This window comes from Myotis yumanensis, unplaced genomic scaffold (assembly GCF_028538775.1).
Source record: "Myotis yumanensis isolate MYYU_CA2020_CCGP unplaced genomic scaffold, mMyoYum1.0.hap1 SCAF_1, whole genome shotgun sequence".
Lineage (NCBI taxonomy): Eukaryota > Metazoa > Chordata > Mammalia > Chiroptera > Vespertilionidae > Myotis > Myotis yumanensis.
Genome location: NW_027223752.1, coordinates 16,647,093 through 16,666,195, shown reverse-complemented (window position 1 = coordinate 16,666,195; position 19,103 = coordinate 16,647,093). Strand labels below are relative to the sequence as shown.

The following is a 19,103-nucleotide window of genomic DNA, read 5'->3' as shown; positions in this document are numbered from 1 at the left end:
AAATGCGTTTTGTTTCGGCTTCTCCTTTCACCTGTTACGTGGGGGTCTTTCGGGGTCTCTATTGTGTGCATGGAGCTACGATACCTCTGAGGACATAAGAGAAGAAAAGGAAAGCCCTCCGCCAGAGGAAGCTTGGAATCGAGGCACTGGATTGGATCTGTCCATGAGCATCTTTCCATCTGAGGTTCCTGACCCTTCGAGATGCTTCATGGGGCCCCCAGTGCTCCCTCCTCTCCTGCGGCTGACCTCTGTGCTCTCTGCCCACACCAGGCTTGTCTACACTGTTTCATACCCATCGCCGTCTGACTGTCTGTCTGTCTGTCTGTAGTCACTTGTGTCTAAGGCAGCCCCGTCTTCATTGAGAGCCTTGAAGCATAAAGACCACGCTGCAGTCACAGTCATATTTCTCACGACACCCGGTGGACACATTCAGCCTCAAAACGGTTTCAACTGAAACGAACGCTTCTTTCCCATCTCCCACGCTGTGCTTTAGGGAGAGCATTCAGATCCTGTAAGGGGACCTCCTGACCCCGCCCTCTCACTCTGACCTCAAGCCCTGGCTCCGCCTGGCCTCACCCCAACGTCTTTCCTCCTGCCCGTCCTGCCCTGGCCTGTCTGTCCCTTCTGTCCCTCATCACTGCAGTTCCTCCCGCCTCCCCCAGCGGCCATCGCGCAGTTGGAAGTAACACTGGAAGCGGCAGTTCGCTGGGCTGTGCAGTGTGCCTGGGCCCGCACAGATGTTAGTGTATTTATTCTCACACTCGCCCTGCCCATGGGCTCATCATCCCCATCCTACAGACGGGAAAACTGCACAGGAGGAGCTCACAAGCCCAGCCGAGAGCTCAGCCTGGGCCTCCCTGGCTCCAAGCCCACCCCGTGCAGGATAACAGAGGCCATTCCGCCCCTGGGTCTGGCAGGGTCAGGAGGGGAGGGAGCTGGCACACCTGGCAGGGGGACCACACGGAGCTGTTGCTGCCTTTTCCTGCCTCTCCTAGAGAATTGTCTGCCTCTGAATGTTGCCTATTGCAGACTGTGGTGGGAGTGGGGGGCACCGGGGGCCCCTCAGTGGAAGCTCCCCAAGGACAGGGTCTTCCGTGACAGGCCTGTTCTGCTACGCGCTCAGGGAGCGAGCGTGACTGATTCAGGGAAACACTCGGCCAGGCGAGCCACGGTGTCTTGGGTTCCAGTGATACAAGCACAATCCACCTCCCACGACAAGTCAAACACCAAGAAACGGATCAGTTCCCACCCGCCAGGAACCGTGTGTCTGGGCCCCGCATGGAGCCAGCCTTCAGTCTCTAGACATGGACAGACTCCAAGGAGCTGGTTCCAAGGTGGGGGCCGCCTCAGCTCCAGCCTCGGTGGTGGCGAGGACCAGCCCAGTTCTCAGCTGCAGGAGCTCCTGCCTCTGCCGCCGCACCCCACCCCCACCCCCCGCCACCCCCAGCTCTGCCCACCTAGCCGAGCCTCCCAGGGGAACCTCGAACAAGGCTTGGCCAGCAGCCGGGCCTGCTCACATCCACCCTGAAGCTAGGATAATAAATAATGCCACTATCGGCCAGAGCATATTTACATTTTTCCGGAGGGGAGTGATGGATGGCAACTGTACCCTGGGAACAACGCTGCCTTAGGAATTCGTGCTCTTTTTCCTGCCTGGAGGGCAATGCGGGGTGAGGGAGACCCAAGGCGAGCAGAGCCATGAGAGCGCCTTGGTGACCGCGAGTTCCCAAGGCTCGGTCTGTCTGTGTAGCTCACACACACGCCACGTGCCCGCAGGGCCCCACAGGGAAGACCAGACACTTGCAAGTGGACCCGACTGGCTCAGAAGGGCAGGCAGGGGCCTATGAGTGCGTGCGTGTGTGTGTGTGTGTGTGTGTGTGTGTGTACGTGTGTACATGCACGGGCACACAGGCACAGGCACAGGCAAGGCAATCCCACCAAGACACACAATCTTTAAAGTTCATTTTTTTTAAAAAAACTCTACCATTTTTACCAAGTTAAAGAATTAACTCATTTCTGTTGATGTATGCTCAATAAACTAATTTGTAACGTTCGCTACCTGACTGAATGGACTGTCAATATAAATGTATTTTGAGAACTGAAGTGCCTGGCGCAAGCCTGTCAAACTAGTGGTCGGCGGGCCACATGCCTCATTAAATGCGGCCCCCGGCCGTGAGTTTGACATGCTTGCCCTGGAGTTTTGGGTGGAGGGTGCATCCCATCTTTGTATCCTCAGAACACACGTGGTATAACGCCGTGTCCATAGTAAGTGCTCAGTAACTGTTTGGTGCGCGGATGAATGAACGCAGGAACTGCAAACATGAATGCCTCTAGACCACGGACAGATGCGTCCCGGACAGCTTGCTACCAAGCCCGTTCTGGGGTGTGGACTGGAAACACAACCAGCCCCGCCGAAAACCACCGTCCACCACACACCCTGGCGGCCACGCGGAGGGCTCCACGCGGGGCTGGAGGGCCCACCACACATTCCAGCTCACAGCCGAACTGCTTATATTCAATACATTCGACTTAAATAAACAGAAGGAAAAATACGTCGCATCACTCCAAGGACATTCTGTGGCAAAGCGTCCGCTCTGCAGGGTGGAAAAGCACGCCCTGCGGCAACCTGAGTAGGTGTCGTTAGCCTCGGGCGTGCGCGGCCCGCTGCTTCCTTTCCTTCTTGTGTGATATTTAGGAAGAGGCTCCTAAGAGAAAAACATGCTGGGTTCATTCAGGCATCTGTTCAGTCCGGCTCTCACTCAGTCTTCGTGCTCTAGTGTGTGTGTGTGTGTGTGTGTGTGTGTGTGTGTGTGCGTGTCCTCCCAAACCTCCAGGTCACTCGGGAGAGCTGGCATCCAGCACAGTCCCTCCATCTGGACTAGTCCCCAAAGCAGCCTTTGCTGAGAGCCCTTCTGCCCGCTCCCTGCTCCCTCCCGAGAGCGCCGCCTGGGCACGCAGAGGATTGCACCACAGCAACTGTGGCCCGTCTCTCCCCAGGTGGGCATCCTCCACCCGCCGTCCTGGCGACCAGCACCCTGGCCGCTGGAGGAAGGAGCCTGCTGACTCCTCCAGAACCTGCAGCTGCGAGCGCCCAGCACGGCACCCGCCCAGGAACGAATCCTCCCCGGGCGTGAGCAGCCCAGCTCTGCTGGCCCACGCGGCTGTGTCTGAGCTGTCATCCTTGTGCCGATGTCCCTTCAGTGAAAGCAACTGCTGACTCAGTCATCGACACAGCCCACCGCATCCCTGATGGCCCAGGAGGCCGCAGGCAGAAGTGGGCTCCGGACCTCGGGATAGCGGGCCGTCCATCAGGGACACATCCAGGGTTCATGCCACTGGCTGGGTCTCATGTCCCCCTCCAGACAGCAGCTTCACGCGGGCAGGTGCGTGAAGGCAGGTGAATAAAGAATGACCTTCCAGTCCAGTGATGGCCTCACAGAGGCACCAGATGGAGGGACCGGCCTCCGGTCACGAGGACACACTACCCAGCAACCTGGGACAACCAACGAGGGGTCTTCCAGGCTGACTCGAGCGGCAGGCGGGTGGACCGCGGGCCACAGAGACACCTCGCAGCAGGCGCCTGAGGGAAGCGAGCGGTGACGGGCAGCCGTCTGTCGGATGAACTCTCGGGATCTTGTGGTACCAGGTCCCGTGTCCTTCCTGGAGTGGGCGGGTTCTGAGAACACAGCATACAACCCACGTCTCTGTCCCGTGTGAAACTGAGGGCTCCGAGGACAATCCCAGTGCTAACTCGCGGGTTGTTGTACCCACATCTCCACAGGGAGGTGGAGCAATTAACGTGCTGACGTAAATATCTTGGGCTATAACTCCTCTGTGTCTGTATGCCAGCTGTTCATTGTATTTGAACGTGTATATGTACATCTGAATGTATATTTCATCATTTACTCCTATACGTTGAAAGGAAAACACTTAAACTGCTTTCCTAACACCAATTCTAATCGAAATAAAGTGTCGTTCAAAAACTATAACACAAAACACAACCAAGCAGGAACTAGTGGCTCCTTCATGCCCGCAGAGAGCACACTTCCTAGGCCATGAGCCCAGCACCAAAGCACAAGAGGGAAAACAAACAAACAAAGGGCTGAGTCTCCCCAGAAAGGACGGTGGGGAAAAACATCAGAACTTGGGGGGCCGGCAGAGCTGGGCGTGCGGCCAGGCTCCGGCACGTAGTACCTGCGCATTCCGAGCATCATTCCCTCTGACCTCTCAGGTGTCCTGCAAAAGGGAGCAGGCGGCCTGCCTCAGCGGCCCCCCCGAGAGGTCATCCGTGAATATGTCCACCGGTCCCACCACCACTGCCTGGCACACAGTAGGTGGCCGGGAAACTGTGTCCCCTTCCCTGGCGCGGCTGTTTCTAGCAGCCGTGAGAGATTGGGGCAGCGTGGCTGCCGCCTCCTGCAGGCTCTGTTCTGCAATTCACCAAAGACACCATAATGACAGGCGTGATCCGCTCTGTGGTTCAACCAGAGCCAGAGCCGCCTTCCCCCCAAGCCCAGACACGTGTCAGGAGGTTGGGAAAAGACGTGCACAAAGGCCGGAGCGTTCCCTCCCGGGGTCTCGGGGTCCCCGCTGCACCATGGCATCTCTGGCTCCATCTCTGGTCCCACGGGGGTCTGATCCGAAAGCCCGGGCGCATGGGTGTCTGACTGAATTCCACAGCCGAACATGATCACCCTTTGCACAGTCTGATTCTTCCCGCTTCCTGTGTCCCCTCTTCCCCTGTGAACAGCAAAGGGCTGACTTTGGGAGCCCGTGTCCGCAACCTCGGCTGAACGTCTCTGCCGTCGGCCAAGAGGAAACATTCCCACTGGGCGCCACTGGGAGAAACGTCCCGGAGAATGCGGACAGCTACACCTTCCCAAAGGCCTCCACGGGGCCTTTTTTGGACACGGCACCAATCGTTTCCTTGGTAGTAAATTTTTACCCAGTGAAACAACATGTTTTCCCAGCCCGATTTGGTTCCTTCCTTGCTCCAGCTAACGGGGCTTGATAAGCAAGAAGAACATAACAATGGCACATTCCTACGTCTCCGCTTGAAGCCAGTCTCGGGCCTGCTGCTGAGCTGGGTCGGGGCCATTTTTTCAGCGAGACAAGCCCGGCCAAGGCTGGAAGCTACACAGGGCCTACTTCCCAAACACCTGCTTAATTAAAGACCTCAGCGTTGGAGAACTCGCTCGAAGGGTTCCCAGGACATCTGCACTCCATGTGTCTGTGGGTCCCGGGCGATCGTCAGGAACCAGATCGTTCTGTGTTTACGGCATTTTTCCGAGCGCTTGACAGTACGCATAGGATACAAAGCTTGCCGGTTCTGAACCTCCATTGGGGCAACAAATACGTGGTCCATTTTCCAACCCACAGCAAGACTATCCTTTCCTTTGGACAACGACGCCAAACCGGCTGGAATGCAGGTCCCCACCTTGCCGCCGTGAATTCTACTTTTCTCTCCGTAAAATGAGAGCCTGGAGGGGAGGCTGAAGGGCCCCTTCTCGCCCTGACCTTCCGTGGAAACAAACGCTCCGCTAATGGGGACCACATTGCTGGTTCCTGAGTAATGATTTTCAGCCCGAGTGCTCGGTAAACATCAGCTGACGCTGCCGCTCTCGGCAGCGAGCTGGCCCGCTCGGCCTTGTTGTGCGTGAATGGTCCCCGCCACGCGAGGCGGGTGTGGCGAGGGGGAGCTGACAGATCGATTCCTTCTTGAGCATCACGCAGCCAGACGCCCCAGAGGAGGAGGACGGGCTGCTCGATGCCAATCTAGACCTGGCATTTTTTTTACTTAAAGGGCGTGAGACTTTGGTCATAATTGTGACTGCAGAGCAAACAGACCATCCCTTTTGAAGGGAGGACTCTCAGAGCCCAGCAGTCTGCAAAGCTCCAGCTCTTCAGTCCTGCCACCTCCCTGCAGGTTCCTCCCCCACAGCCTGACCTCCGGGCTCCATGCTCATGTCCCGGCCTGTGATGTCCTTGTCCCCATCCCCACACCCTCTCCTCCATGCCGTCTCAGCGAACGGCGCCACCGCGTTTCAGTCATCCTCACATTGCCCCTCCCCACACTCCCTGCTCTCAGGCAGTTCTTCTGGAAACCTTGCAAATCCCCCTCCTTCTCCCCCTCCCCCTCCCGTCCCCACCCCCAAAAACTCCAAGGCCTGCCTTTGCTCTAAATGACTGAAATAACTTGGCCTCTCGTCTGCTGGTCTCCAGTGTCTCCCCCAGGAAAGTGCACTAAACACACAGAACCATCCAAGGCACAGAGGAGATCGTGTGGCTCTCAGAACTGTGTGTTGCCTCCTTAGAAAGCTCAGGGCTTTGACACCTGGGCCGTGCAGGGTGTCGAGGCGGCTCCACACTCACACGCGTGCTAAGCACACACCGTTTCCGAGCGCTCCACACGGCGGCACGCGGCTCAGGGTGTGCGGTTCCGCCCCCTGCACTACACCGCGAGCTTCCAGAAAGTAGGGCTGGGGCCTGCTCACATCTGTATCCTGAGCAGCGAACAGTGCCTAGCGGGGCCGAGCGCAGAAGTGAACTTCATTGGAAATGAAGGTGCTTCGTTCTTGGGCTTCTCTGAAAGCCAGCGGGGAAGGCGGGGAAGCCACGGACATTGGAGGAAAAAGTTCAGCCACCCACCTCTTTTGTGGCCCGTGGCCCGTGGCCAGGATCACACTCCCCTGGGACACTCCCCTGGGATGAAGGATGTGACGGACACAGCTCTGGCCCCACAGAGCCTCAGGCCCCAGCTGGCAGGGCTTGGGGCCTTCCTCCCATCCCTGGGCGGATCTGAGCATCCTCACCCCCAGAGGCCTCATCCCACCAGGTGCTGGGCCTGGGAGCTGCTTCCTCTTTCCTCCCAGACGAGGACGAAGCTTATTCTTAGCAATCGAGGAGGGGGACATCCGAGGGGGGGAAAGGCACGCCTCTGCCTGGCCTGAGAACGTATCCACAGGACCTCTGAGGGCACCGCCAGGAAACCCGATCCATTTCTCAGGCTCAGCACAACCCCGCAGCCTGGTGAGGGCTGTGAGAAGAGCCAGGTGAGCAAATTCACCGCCAGGAATCAGCCGGCTCACGGACGGCAACAAACGTTCCCTGGCAGCCCCTCTCGGAGCGAGATCACAACATCAGCACCTGTTCTCTTCCCACCGCCGGGATCAGAAAGCCCTGCCACCACTCTGATCCATCACTAGCCAACCAGGTCACCTGGTGAATGTCACTGACTTTCTGCACCTGCCTCCTTGTGGCTGAAGTGAGGCGACCGTCCCCTGCCCTCCTAGGGCTCGCAGGCCCGTGGGGAAGACAGCTGTGGACACAAGTGTGTGGAGGGCACCACAGAGAACAGTGAGGACACAGAACTGGGAGTGTCCCACATCTGGAGGGTGGGGGTGGGCGGGTCTTGACACTGAACAATGACGTAGGAGAACAGTCCCTTCACATACACCCATTCCTGGAACCCGAAGCCTCTTAGGAAAAAGGAGGGAAGTGACAGAGGGATGGCTCTTTCAACATTACTTAACAAGAAACAGGCCAGCGCCCAGCCGGCGTGGCTCGGTGGTTGAGTGTCGACCTATGAACCAGGAGGTCATGGTTCGATTCCCGGTCAGGGCATATGCCTGGGTTGAGGGCTCGATCCCCAGTGTGGGGCGTGCTGGAGGCAGCTGATCAAAGATTCTCTCTCATCATTGATGTTTCTATCTCTCTCTCCCTCTCCCTTCCTTTCTGAAATCAATAAAAATATTTTTTTTAAGAAAGAAATGGGTCAGCAGGAGAAGAAGAAAATGGATATTCATCCTGAGACCGGCCCACTCTGCTGGTCCCCTCTCCTGCCCTCACTCCTTCATGCTGGTACTGTCCACAGCTCCTGCTCCCCAGCTCCAGCAGGTGAGCCCAGCAAGTCAGAGAATAACTGCTGAGGCTACAGCTCAAGAGGAGGGCAGACCTCGGGAGATGGCGAGAAGAGGCGACAAACCTATAAGGCCATGGGGGTGGGGCGAGGATGCCGGGGAGAGAGCGGCCCGAGGGTACTGACACATGTCCGGAGAGTCGGGAAGCCAGGGTCCCACCGCACACAGCACAGGCCTGAAACAGCCACGCCCGCTCCCGACCACATCTGGGGCTTGGTGAGAGCTGGATTATATCACTTGAACCTAAAATAAATATTTGAACCGACGAAACACTTTTCAGGATTGCGTGCTTACCTGGCTGAAGGGACCGAGGGCTGCCCTTTCCCATCCACCTCTCTGTGGTCACTAGCAACTCCTGGATTTCTTTAGTGTGGAAGGCAGAGCGGTGAAGGAGCTACAGGTGGGGCCAACCAACTAATTTACCTGCCAGGCCGCTGTAGCCCTCCCTCTCTCCCACCAGGAGGAGCCCAGTGCCAGTAACACAGCTATTCAGGATTCATAGGTGCTGCACACATTAACCAGGTGCCATCACTGCTATGGGTCCTAGGGATTCAAAGATAAAGGAGCCATGTCTGCTGACAGTCTAGAAGGAAACAGATAGGGAGCCAGATCATCCCAATTCCGTATGGTAGGTGCCATGCTGGAGAGAAGGATGGGTACTTCCCGGAGGAACAGGCTTCCTGGGATAGAAGATATTTGGGTAAATCTAGATGGTTGACGTGGCAAAAGCAGCCACCATTGGATTTTGGCCTCCAATATCCATTCTCCCAAGTAAAGGTTGCTTTTCAGCTTCCCTTACAGCGACACGTGTCTATGGCACTGCATCCTGGCCAGTGGGTGTGAGTAAAAGTAATGTGTAACAACTTCTGGATCGTGTTTTAGAAAGAAGGAGGGTGTGGGCCCATTGTCACCTCCTGCTGGCTGGGATGCAGGTGTGATGGTGGGAGCTGCAGCAGCTGTCTTGGATCCAGAGTGAAAGCCACACATTGAGTTTGGCCAAACCACCCTACCAGTCCTGAATCACCTGCCTCTGGGCTATGCCATGAGAGAGAAATAGAAGTCCCTCTTACCTACACCAGTGTGTTGAAGGCCTCTTTGTTATGGCAGCTTAGCTTGTACCCGAATTCAAATGAATAGGAGTTAGTCCAAAGGAGTAGATGGCGTGAGGCCCGTGCAAAGGCATGAGAGGCGCAGCACAGCCAGGGAGCGAAGAGCTGTTAACACACCTGGGGGGGGGGGGGGGGGGGGGGGGGGGAGGAAGCCCATTTGTTAAAGCGTCAGGTGCCCAGCTAAGGAGGCTGGAGGAGAAAGAGATGGAGAATGGGGGCAGAATGAACTGGAAATGGGAAAAGAAAAGAAAGAAAACGAAGAGATGAAACCAATTTAGGCAAAAATTAAAATTACATTGTATGTTTTAATGAGTTCTCTGGGTTAGCTTTAATCAGAACCATTTGACTTCCATATTTTTAAAAAGCCACAATAAGGTGAGCCCCCCACCCGCCCCGGCCAAATGTAGTCCCTGATTCTAAACAGTTGGGTAAAGCATCTGCTCAATTGGGTTCCTAGCAAATGCATGTTTGATGCGCATTAGTAGCAGCAGTGAGGAGATTCTAATGAGAACACAATAGAAACAGATGGCCCAAGGCACCTCCCCCGAGACCACAGCATTCCTCTGTGCCCCTCTGACACAGACATCCTAGAAGTGTCACATACAGTCACTGTTCTGCCTCTGCGCTCTCTCTCTCGCTCTCTCTCTCTCTCTCTCTCCCTCCCTCTCTCTCTTTTCCCCAGTCCAATCAGGCTCCCATCTCTTCCATTCTACTGCAGCCTCTCTTGTCAAGGTCACCATCAACCTCCACAAAGTCAAATCCAATGGTTCAGGTATCATCCTTGCTACTTCTCAGCAGCATGTGGCACAATCAACCTCCCCTTCTTTTTTTTTTTTAAAGACTTTGTTCAGCCCTGGCCGGTTTGGCTCAGCGAATAAAGCATCGGCCTGCAGACCAAAGGGTCCTGGGTTCGATTTCAATCAAGGGCATGTACCTTGGTTGCAGGCTCCTCCCCAGCCCGGGCCCTGGTTGGGGCTCGTGCAGGAGGCAACCAATCAATGTGTTTCTCTCACATCGATGTTTCTCTCTGTCTTTCCTTCTCTCTTCTACTCTCCCTAAAAATCAATGGAAAAATAGCCTCAGGTGAGGATAAATAAATAAATAAAATAAAGACTTTGTTCAGTAGATTCCCATGATGCCATCCTCTGTCATGCCCATCAACAGATGAATGGATAAGCAAAATGTATTACATACATACACAATGGAATATCATTCAGCCTTAAAAAGGAAGGAAATTCTGACACATGCTACCACATGGATGAATTTTTTAAGACATTATACTAAGTGAACTAAGCCAGTCACAAAAAGACAAATTTTGTATGATTTCACTTATATGAGGTACCTCCAATGGTCAAACTCATAGAAACAGGAAGTAGAATGGTGGTAGCCAGGGGCTGGGAGAACAGAATGGGCGTTAGTGTTGAATGGGTACAGAGTGTTAGCTTTGTAAGAAAGAAGAAACAGCTTGGGGGAGTGGGTGCACAATAACATGAACGTACTTAACACCACTGAGCCGAACACTTGAAAATGGTTAAGATGGTAAATTTCATGGTCTGTGTGTGTTTTTACCACAATAAAAAAAAAGTTAATATCGGTAAATCAACGCATGCATCTTCACTGAATTCCATTCTAAATTCTATGGATTGTTCCTACCCAGAGACAGCATTAACCTGTGATCTGAAGCAAAATCCTAGTGAACAAGCATACAGCGGCCTCCTGAGCTCCCAATGGGCGTAGGTCTGCCCAGACAGCCCACACTCCTCTGCCACCCCTGCTCCACCAAGGAATTAAGACTCGAGGATCCCCAGATGGGAGCAGAGAGTCAGGGAGAAAAGGAACGGCGGGGAGAACAAGGAAGGCATAGAAGGAGGGGGAGGAGAGGAGGGACGCAGGAAGGAAGAGGTCTGGACGATGGGCATCTTGTGCTCCTGGAAATTTGGTTCAAAGGCCACACAGGTTGGTGGGAACTCAAGCTTTGGAGTCAGACCTGTTTCAAATCCTGCCACACCCTCTCCCCCCAGCCCCCTCCCTTTTTTTCTCTGCAAGTTTTTTGTTGTTATTTTTTGTTTTTAGCCACTAGAAGCCTTGGTTTTCTAACTCCTTGTAAAAGGAGTTAGTGATGTTATATAACTCATGGGGTTTTGTGAGGTTCCGTGTAAATCAAGTCTTGAAATCATGCCGGGCACAGAAATGTCCCTCGGTCTAGTCTGACTGTTACAGCTTCATGCCAAGAAGCAAGAGGAAGGGAAGGAAGGCAGCAGGTGTGAAACTCACTCCTAAAAGAAGAGGGGAAAAATGGGGTTGGAAGCCCAGTTCTAGTCCAGAACCTTCTACTAGCTCATTGGTGACCTCCGGGCAAGTCCTTCTCAGCCTGTTTCCTCCTCTGAAAAACGAGGTCTGAAGCCTCTTTTACCTGGGAAGGTAGATGGACCTGAATCCTCTGTGCTCCAGATGGCTTCCTCCCCAGGCAGGTCACTCACGGCCCACACCTCCGCCCTGGGCAGGCCCGAGGAGGCCCTCTGGAGGACGCAGGAGGAAAAGACCTAACGTGGCTGGGAGACGTCCACAATTTGCCTCTGCATGACAATGAGGACATGACCTGGTAGACCAGACTATCACAAAGCAGGGAGAAGACTTAAGGTAAGAGGGCGACCTGAACGGGAAGGGTTTCTTGCCTGACACCATTTGTAAAAGCTCTGTGGAGCACCACGAAGTCATGTCCTGTCTGGTCAGCCCCATGTCGAGTGTCTACTACAACATATAGGCATTGACATAATGCACGAGCATTGCCGCAGCCTATGAACATGGTTATACTAGGTGGATGTGGTTGCAATATCAAATGCTGTTATAATGTATAAGCGCTGCCACCGCTCCTGGGACTCGGAAATAAGAACGATCTGGATCTCTTTCATGTTTTGTGGAACAGGCATCTTCCAAAGGCGCTTCCTGGGGGCTCGGGAAAAGACAGAGGAGCTAGCAAGTCACTCTTTTCTCCTTCACATGCCCTCATGGTATTGATTCCAAAAGGAGAAAATGTGCTCATCAAAATAAGGACCGGTCATTCACTCACTCACTCACTTAAGCAATATGCATTGACTCGTGCAGAAGGGATATATTGTTCATTCTTTGTCTTCAAATGCCCTTGACAAGCAGAAATTAGTCAAATGTGTTTACCTACCTTTATATTCTCTTGGGCAAGTCTAACCACCCTGCTATTGTAGGTGACAAAAATGAGGTGAAGAAGGTTAGTGTATAGAATAAAAAGCACAGATCAGGAACTCAACCAACCTCACCCCTAAGTAAGTAGGTTTATGTCAAGTTTCCCATTTTTTGTAAAGGGGGGTGGAGGGGAGGCATCATGCCTGATTACTTTCAGGGATTCAATGAGATAAGAGTTTCCTTTGGAAGAAATGTCACCTTCATGTATTTTTAGAAACTATTAGCATTAGAGAAGAAATACTTTTCTCCAGGTCATAGAAGAAATAAATGGAAAACAATGATCTAATTCTATCACATGTACTAGGAAGACTGGGCCTGATGGTCTCACCTACCAGTTTTGTAACTAGCCTCTCACCCACATACTCCGTGTCTGCTTCCCAGGCCAAAAGGAGGAAGGGGGTGAGCAGGCTAGAAGACAATTTTGGAGAACCACTTTATTACTGGTGTTCATTTGCAAGGCAATTTTGGAATATGATGTAGCTGGAAAGACTGGACAACTTGGCTGGGCAGGAAGAGACAATTCCTCTAATGTCTGCTCACTAGACATTCATTCATCTGTCATTCATTAGACTGGCAAACACGTACCAAACTACTTGTACATTCTTGGCATTATGCTAGGCGATGTGGATACCAAAGCGAACAAATCATGTTCCAAACAAATTTCATAGAATCAGTATCCCCTGGTGATAATGCAATTAAATAGAAATCAATAACAAAAAGATAAACCTCCATAAATGTGTAAAATTTTAAACTCATCACTAAATAAATCATGGGCCATAGAAGTGACCACAATAAATCAGGCAGTTCTTAGGACTTAATGACAGTGAAAATACTATATATCCAAACTTGTAGGACACTGAGAGAAATATGTGCTAATGCTAATGTTAAGAAAGAAGAAAGCTCTGCAGTGAATGAGCTAAGCATTCTGCTTAAGAAATTAGGAAAGATACAAAAATCCAAAAAAAATAGAAAAAATAATCAAGATAAGAGCAAAAATTAATAAAATGAAAAATGAAATAAGCAAGAGAGATCAACAAAGTCAAAAGTTAGTTCTTTAACATTGCCAAATAAAATAGATTTGATTTTAGCATTTTTTAAAAAAACGAGTTAGCATAGCAATATTAGGAATAAGAATAGCAACGGAACTAGATTCAGCTGAGGTTTTAAAGATAATACAAAGAATGCTATGAAAAAGTTCATGCAAATTAATCTGAAAACCTAAATGGACAAATTCTTAGAAAAATATAACTGCAAAGCTGACTTAAGAAGGAGTAAAAAGTTCAAATAATCCCCTAACTGTTAAAGAAATCATATCTTCCAACAAAAATCTTTCCACAAAACAAAAACCCACCAGACCTCAATGATCTTATAGACACATTCCAATACACTTTCCATAAATAGGTCGTTCTAGCCTTCCAGAGAATAGAAAAGAAAGAATATCTCACTCTACCAAGCTAATATGTTGATACCAAACCCAGCAAGAGTAATTGTTTAAACAGTGCCCAGGCACTTTGCTTAAAGTGTAGTTCCAATACACCAAGGTTGCGGGTTCCATCTGTGGTCAGGGCACATACATGAAGCAACCAATGAATGCATAAGTGGAACAGCAAATTGATGTCTCTCTCTCTCTCTCTCTCTCTCTCTCTTTCTCTCTCTCTCAGGTAGGTGATAGATAGATAGATAAAATTTATTTTTTTAAAGGAATGTGACAGGTCATTTTAATATATATACATGATGAAAAAAATCCTAAACAAAATATTAGCCAAACAAATTTTACTACATCATGACCAAGTTAGTTATCCTAGGAATAAATGAAAGGTGGTTTAATAAGAAAAATCTGTCAATGTAATTTCCCACATAAGCAGATTTTTAAACATATGCTTATCTCAATAGTTGTATAAAAAGCATTTGATAAAATTCAATACTAGTTAATAATTTTTTTAAAAAAAGAAAGAAAACTTAGCAAAGCTCATTCTTAATGAGGTAACATTAGATACAGTTCTTTTACCATGAGGAAAAAGACAAGGATACCTACTCTCACCACCTATATTCAATATGGTTTTATAGGTATTAGCCAGTGCGGTAAAACAAGTAAAATAAATAAGAGGTATAAAAATTAGAGAACAAAACTCTCACTATTCACACATAGTGTGATTGTCAGAATAACCCAAAAGATTCTACAGACTAAGTATTGGAAATAATAAGAGAATTTCACAAGCCATCAGGATACAAGATCAATATTCAAAAATAAATTGCATTTCTACATACCAGCAACAAAAGGAACACTGAGTTTTTTTTAAATGCTATTAATATAGAAACAAAAAATATATATGAGCTTGCTAGGAATGAATCTAGACAAAGACTGCAAGACTTGTTTGGAGAAAATAATGAAACCTTACTGAAAGATATTTAAAGAAGACCTTAAAAGGGGGAGAGACTTAATGTTCAAGGATGTAAAAAATCAATAAAATGACGATGTCAGTTTCCTTCACATTTATCTAAATACTCAAGGAATTTCAACCAAAATCTCAACAGGGTTTGTTTTGTGGGTTGTTTTTTTTCAAGGCACTTGGCCCAAGAATAGCCAAGACATTCCTGGAGAGGAGAATAAAGAACCCTGCTTATTTAATAAGACTTATTATAAAGCTGTGATAGTGAACACGGAGTGACACTGATACCAAACCCAGCAAGAGTAATTGTTTAAAAGAGGCCCCGTCCCTATCTGGTTTGGCTCAGTGGATAGAGCATCGGCCTGCGGACTAAAGAGTCCTGGGTTCGATTCCAGTCAAGGGCACATGCCCATGTTGCGGGCTCGATCCCCAGTAGGGGGCGTGCAGGAGGCAGCCAATCGATGATTCTCTCTCATCATTGATGTTTCTATCTCTCTTTCCCTCTTCCTTCCTCTCTGAAATCAATAAAAATATATTTTTTAAAAGAATAAGAGAAAAAAAACATTTTAATTACTAGATTGGCAAAAATTAAGCAGTCCATCGATACCAAATACTGGAGAGATTGTAGATCAACAGAAACTCTTAATCATTGCTGATTAGAGTGCAAACTGGTGTTCTGGAAAATTATAAAACATTATTTTGGGAAATTGACATTTCCATACCTATAGCACAGCTCTATGGAGCCTGAGAAAATATTTATAGCATCGTTCTTTCTAACAGCAAACACCCAAAACGATCCAATGTCTTTTGACAAAATAATGAATTGATAAATTGTGCTATAGTGTAGTCTCAGAGTGGAAAAGTATTTTTATAAATGAACTACAGCTACACACAACAACATGGATCAGAATCTTGGAAACCTAATGTTGTATGGAATGGGAAAGTCTCAGAAGACCTTGGATAAAGACGGTGCCATCATGGAGAAGCCTCAGGTTCGTCGGTTGAGTGCTGGGTTCTCCCGTGTGCATCGTTAATTAGCCTCTGCTCGCATATGTTACATATCACTTTGTGCATATACCAAGTATTGCACAAGTCCTTTCCACAGTTCAGCGCACGGTTGATTAAGACAGACTGACAACAGCTACAACACACTCATAAATAATAGAATGGAGCAATCTCTAAAATGCTCTGGAAACAATTAGTCCTCCAGATTTTATAGGCGCTAAAGGCTCTACTGCATCACTAATCATCCTGTGAAGTGGGCAGAGAAAGAATCGTTATCCCTTTTAGCAGATGAGAACACTGAGATTCAGAGTTTCAGACATCTGTCCAAGATCACACAGTTAGTGAGAGGCTGAGCTGGCATCCAACCCTGAGATCCTAGGCCTGGCCCTGAGGATTTTCTATAGATGTTGCTCTATTATAAATGCTTGCAGGGAAGGGTCTAGTCCAGCGGTTCTCAACCTGTGGGTCGAGACCCATTTGGGGGTCGAACGACCCTTTCACAGGGGTCGCCTAAGACCATCGGAAAACACATATATAATTACATATTGTTTTTGTGATTAATCACTATGCTTTAATTATGTTCAATTTGTAACAATGAAATTGGGGGTCATCACAACATGAGGAACTGTATTAAAGGGTCGCGGCATTAGGAAGGTTGAGAACCACTGGTCTAATCTGTTTCTGATACCTTAGCACTAAGCTTCTAGAATGATTCTGGTCAATTTTCAGAATAGTGTTATCCAATTGCTTAAGATTTTCTTTCTCGGGTATAGGGCAGTGGTGTACCCCTGGACCATCGTTCCAGTTCACAAGCTCTTAGAACTAGCTCTCGTGCACTTTGTAAGTGACCCGTGGGACTTTTTATTAAGAGAAGAAGTTACATACATTCATGAAACATGTCTTAGGGCAATATACAGCTATGCATCTTACTGAGCACCTTCTAAGGTCACATGCTTTGTATACATTCTTTTAATCCTCACAAAAATATTTATGAGATAGGCATTATTCTCATATTACAGATAAGAAAACCAAGGCCATTCCCAAGATTCACTATGATAAGGGGCCAGGAGACAAAAGGACCAACAGCTCTGCACATGTGAGTGCAGGCAGTTAGAGTGCATGACCAGGGGGAGCACATTAAAATAAAATGGGAGCAGAAAGGCACAGGTACTCTGGTGTGGGATGATGGTGATGATGGTGGTTATACACGGTAACAACCTACCAGTTTTTGTTCTTCCTAAGGGCAGGATGAGAAAGACAGCAGCACAAAAGATTCAAGCAAGGCCCTAGACGAGTGGTCGGCAAACTGCAGCTCGGCAAACCGCAGCTCGGCAAACCGCGGCTTGCGAGCCACATGCGGCTCTTTGGCCTCTTGAGTGTGGCTCTTCCACAAAATACCGGCTCTTCCACAAAATACCGACTTCTGAGTATGGGCCACGAAGTTTCAATCTCACTGTATGCGCGCCAGCATGTGGTATTTTGTGGAAGAGCCACACTCAAGGGGCCAAAGAGCCGCATGTGGCTCAAGAGCTGCGGTTTGCCGACCATGGCTAGACATTTCTTCTTTTTTTTAAATTGATTTCAGAGAGCAAGGGAGAGGGAGGGAGAAATAGAAACATCAAAGATGAGAGAGAATCATCGATTGGCTACCTCCTGCACATCCCCTACTGGGGATCAAGCCAAAAAAAAAAAAACAAAACAAAAAATGGGCATGTGCCCTGACTGGGAATCAAACCAAAATGGGAATGTGCCCTCCTGGTTCATAGGTCAACACTCAACCACTGAGCACACTGTCTGGGCTAGACATTTCTTCTTGACTTGGGGCATTATAACAGCTTGATATTTCTATAAAGAGACTTCATGGTATTGTTCCCCTGACAATTTACAATGAAAAAGAGTATTAGTTGTCTTGGTGCAGTGTGGGTACCTGCGCACCTGAGGACAGGTGTGCAGCAGAGATGAAGGCTCCAGGCCCTTCCTTCCTTACTGGTGATCCTCCGATGTCAGGGAGCGTGTGCCCCATGTGCACTGGATCGGCCGTGAGCACATCGTTGCCATCTGGCTGTTGACTCAGAATAAACATAGGTGCTTCTGTTTCTTCCTTTTCCAAGTGGAAGGGGGGATCCCGGGTATAGCTCTTGCCCATTCGACATCTAAACCCCCTCCACCTGGTAATAGCACTCAGTTTTCCTTTGAGGGAACACCTTTCCCCACACTGAGTGCATGTGTTCCAGGTAGTGTTAGACCCCCTACTGGCTCCAGGTTTGGACTTATGTCAGAGGCTTGCTAAGTCAAAACCCCACGTGACCAAGGCATGAGCTCAGGGATGGGCATGTGACCTGAGCTGGCTACCAGAGCCCGAACACAGCCTTTGACTGGAGCTCTAGCGACTGAGGCATTCTCTCTGGGTGGGTCAACTGGTAAGAGAAAAGCCTGGAGCTGCCAGGGCCATTTCTTGAGCGAGCCTGCCTTGAGAATGAAGACACAGCGGGTACTAGATGGAGAGAGAAAAAAACAAGTCCAAACGACAACACGTGAGCCCTTGCATCCAGCCATAGCTAAGGCTACTTCCACTCATGGACTCTTCCGGTATAAAAATAAATAATGCGGGCGTGTAGTTTTTCTTAACTCTTGTGTTTGTTGGTTTAGTCTTACTGTTTGCTTTGAGCTGGGTCTCTGTTACTTGCCACCGAGAGTCTTGATGATAAATACGCCGAGTGTAAGCAAAGTGCCCCCACAGTCTTATTGAACCCCGGAGTCCTGATGTTGACCTTCACTTTGCCAAAGCCAGAGCACCAAGAGCATTAAGGGAATGCGTTTCATTTTAAAAGGTAAGTACTGAGAAACCTGCTCGGTGTTCCTAGGAATCTCCGCAGAACACATCAGTCTAAAATAGTCCTTCCCAACCTTTTCCACGTCGAGGCAAACACACAGAAAATTCTAGAAGTGTGTAAGGCACAATGGAGAGAGCACAGGTGATTGGTCCAAGGACTCAGGCATCCCAAGCCCCTCCCAGCCATCCCAAGAGCCAACCAATCCCCAGCCACACCTCTCTCCCAGGTGCCAGGTGAGTGGCGTTACGAGAGGAAGTAAGAGTGGAAGGCGAGGGGATGTGTTTTGGAGCAAATCCTCAATGAGTCTCCTCTTAACAAGCTGGGTGACCTGCCGTATCCGACAGTCTGTTCTTTATGCTCCATACGCAGGCTGGAACTCAGTGCTTGTACATTGTTAGCATTGTTTTTCAAAATCCGTCTGCCAAGAGCCAGCTGCTTCTGCACAGTCAGGCTTTCTGGGGCGTGTGGCTCTGGCTTCGTGGGAAGGACCCCTCGCTCGGCTGAAACTGCTTTTGCTCTCTGCAGCAGACCCAGACTTTCAGCCAAGAAACAAAGGGGCGGAAGGTCACCGGACTGGGGGCGGAGGGAGGAGTAGCCATAGAGCCGAGCCAAAAGAATGCCATTATT

The 19,103-nt window shown here is 49.7% G+C and overlaps 1 protein-coding gene across 2 annotated transcripts in view; it reads right to left on the bottom strand.

Annotated features, from left to right (window-relative positions):
- The window catches only part of LOC139010381 (fibulin-5), a 69,833-nt gene that overhangs the window by 22,575 nt on the left and 28,155 nt on the right, over positions 1-19,103 (bottom strand). The window lies entirely within an intron of this gene.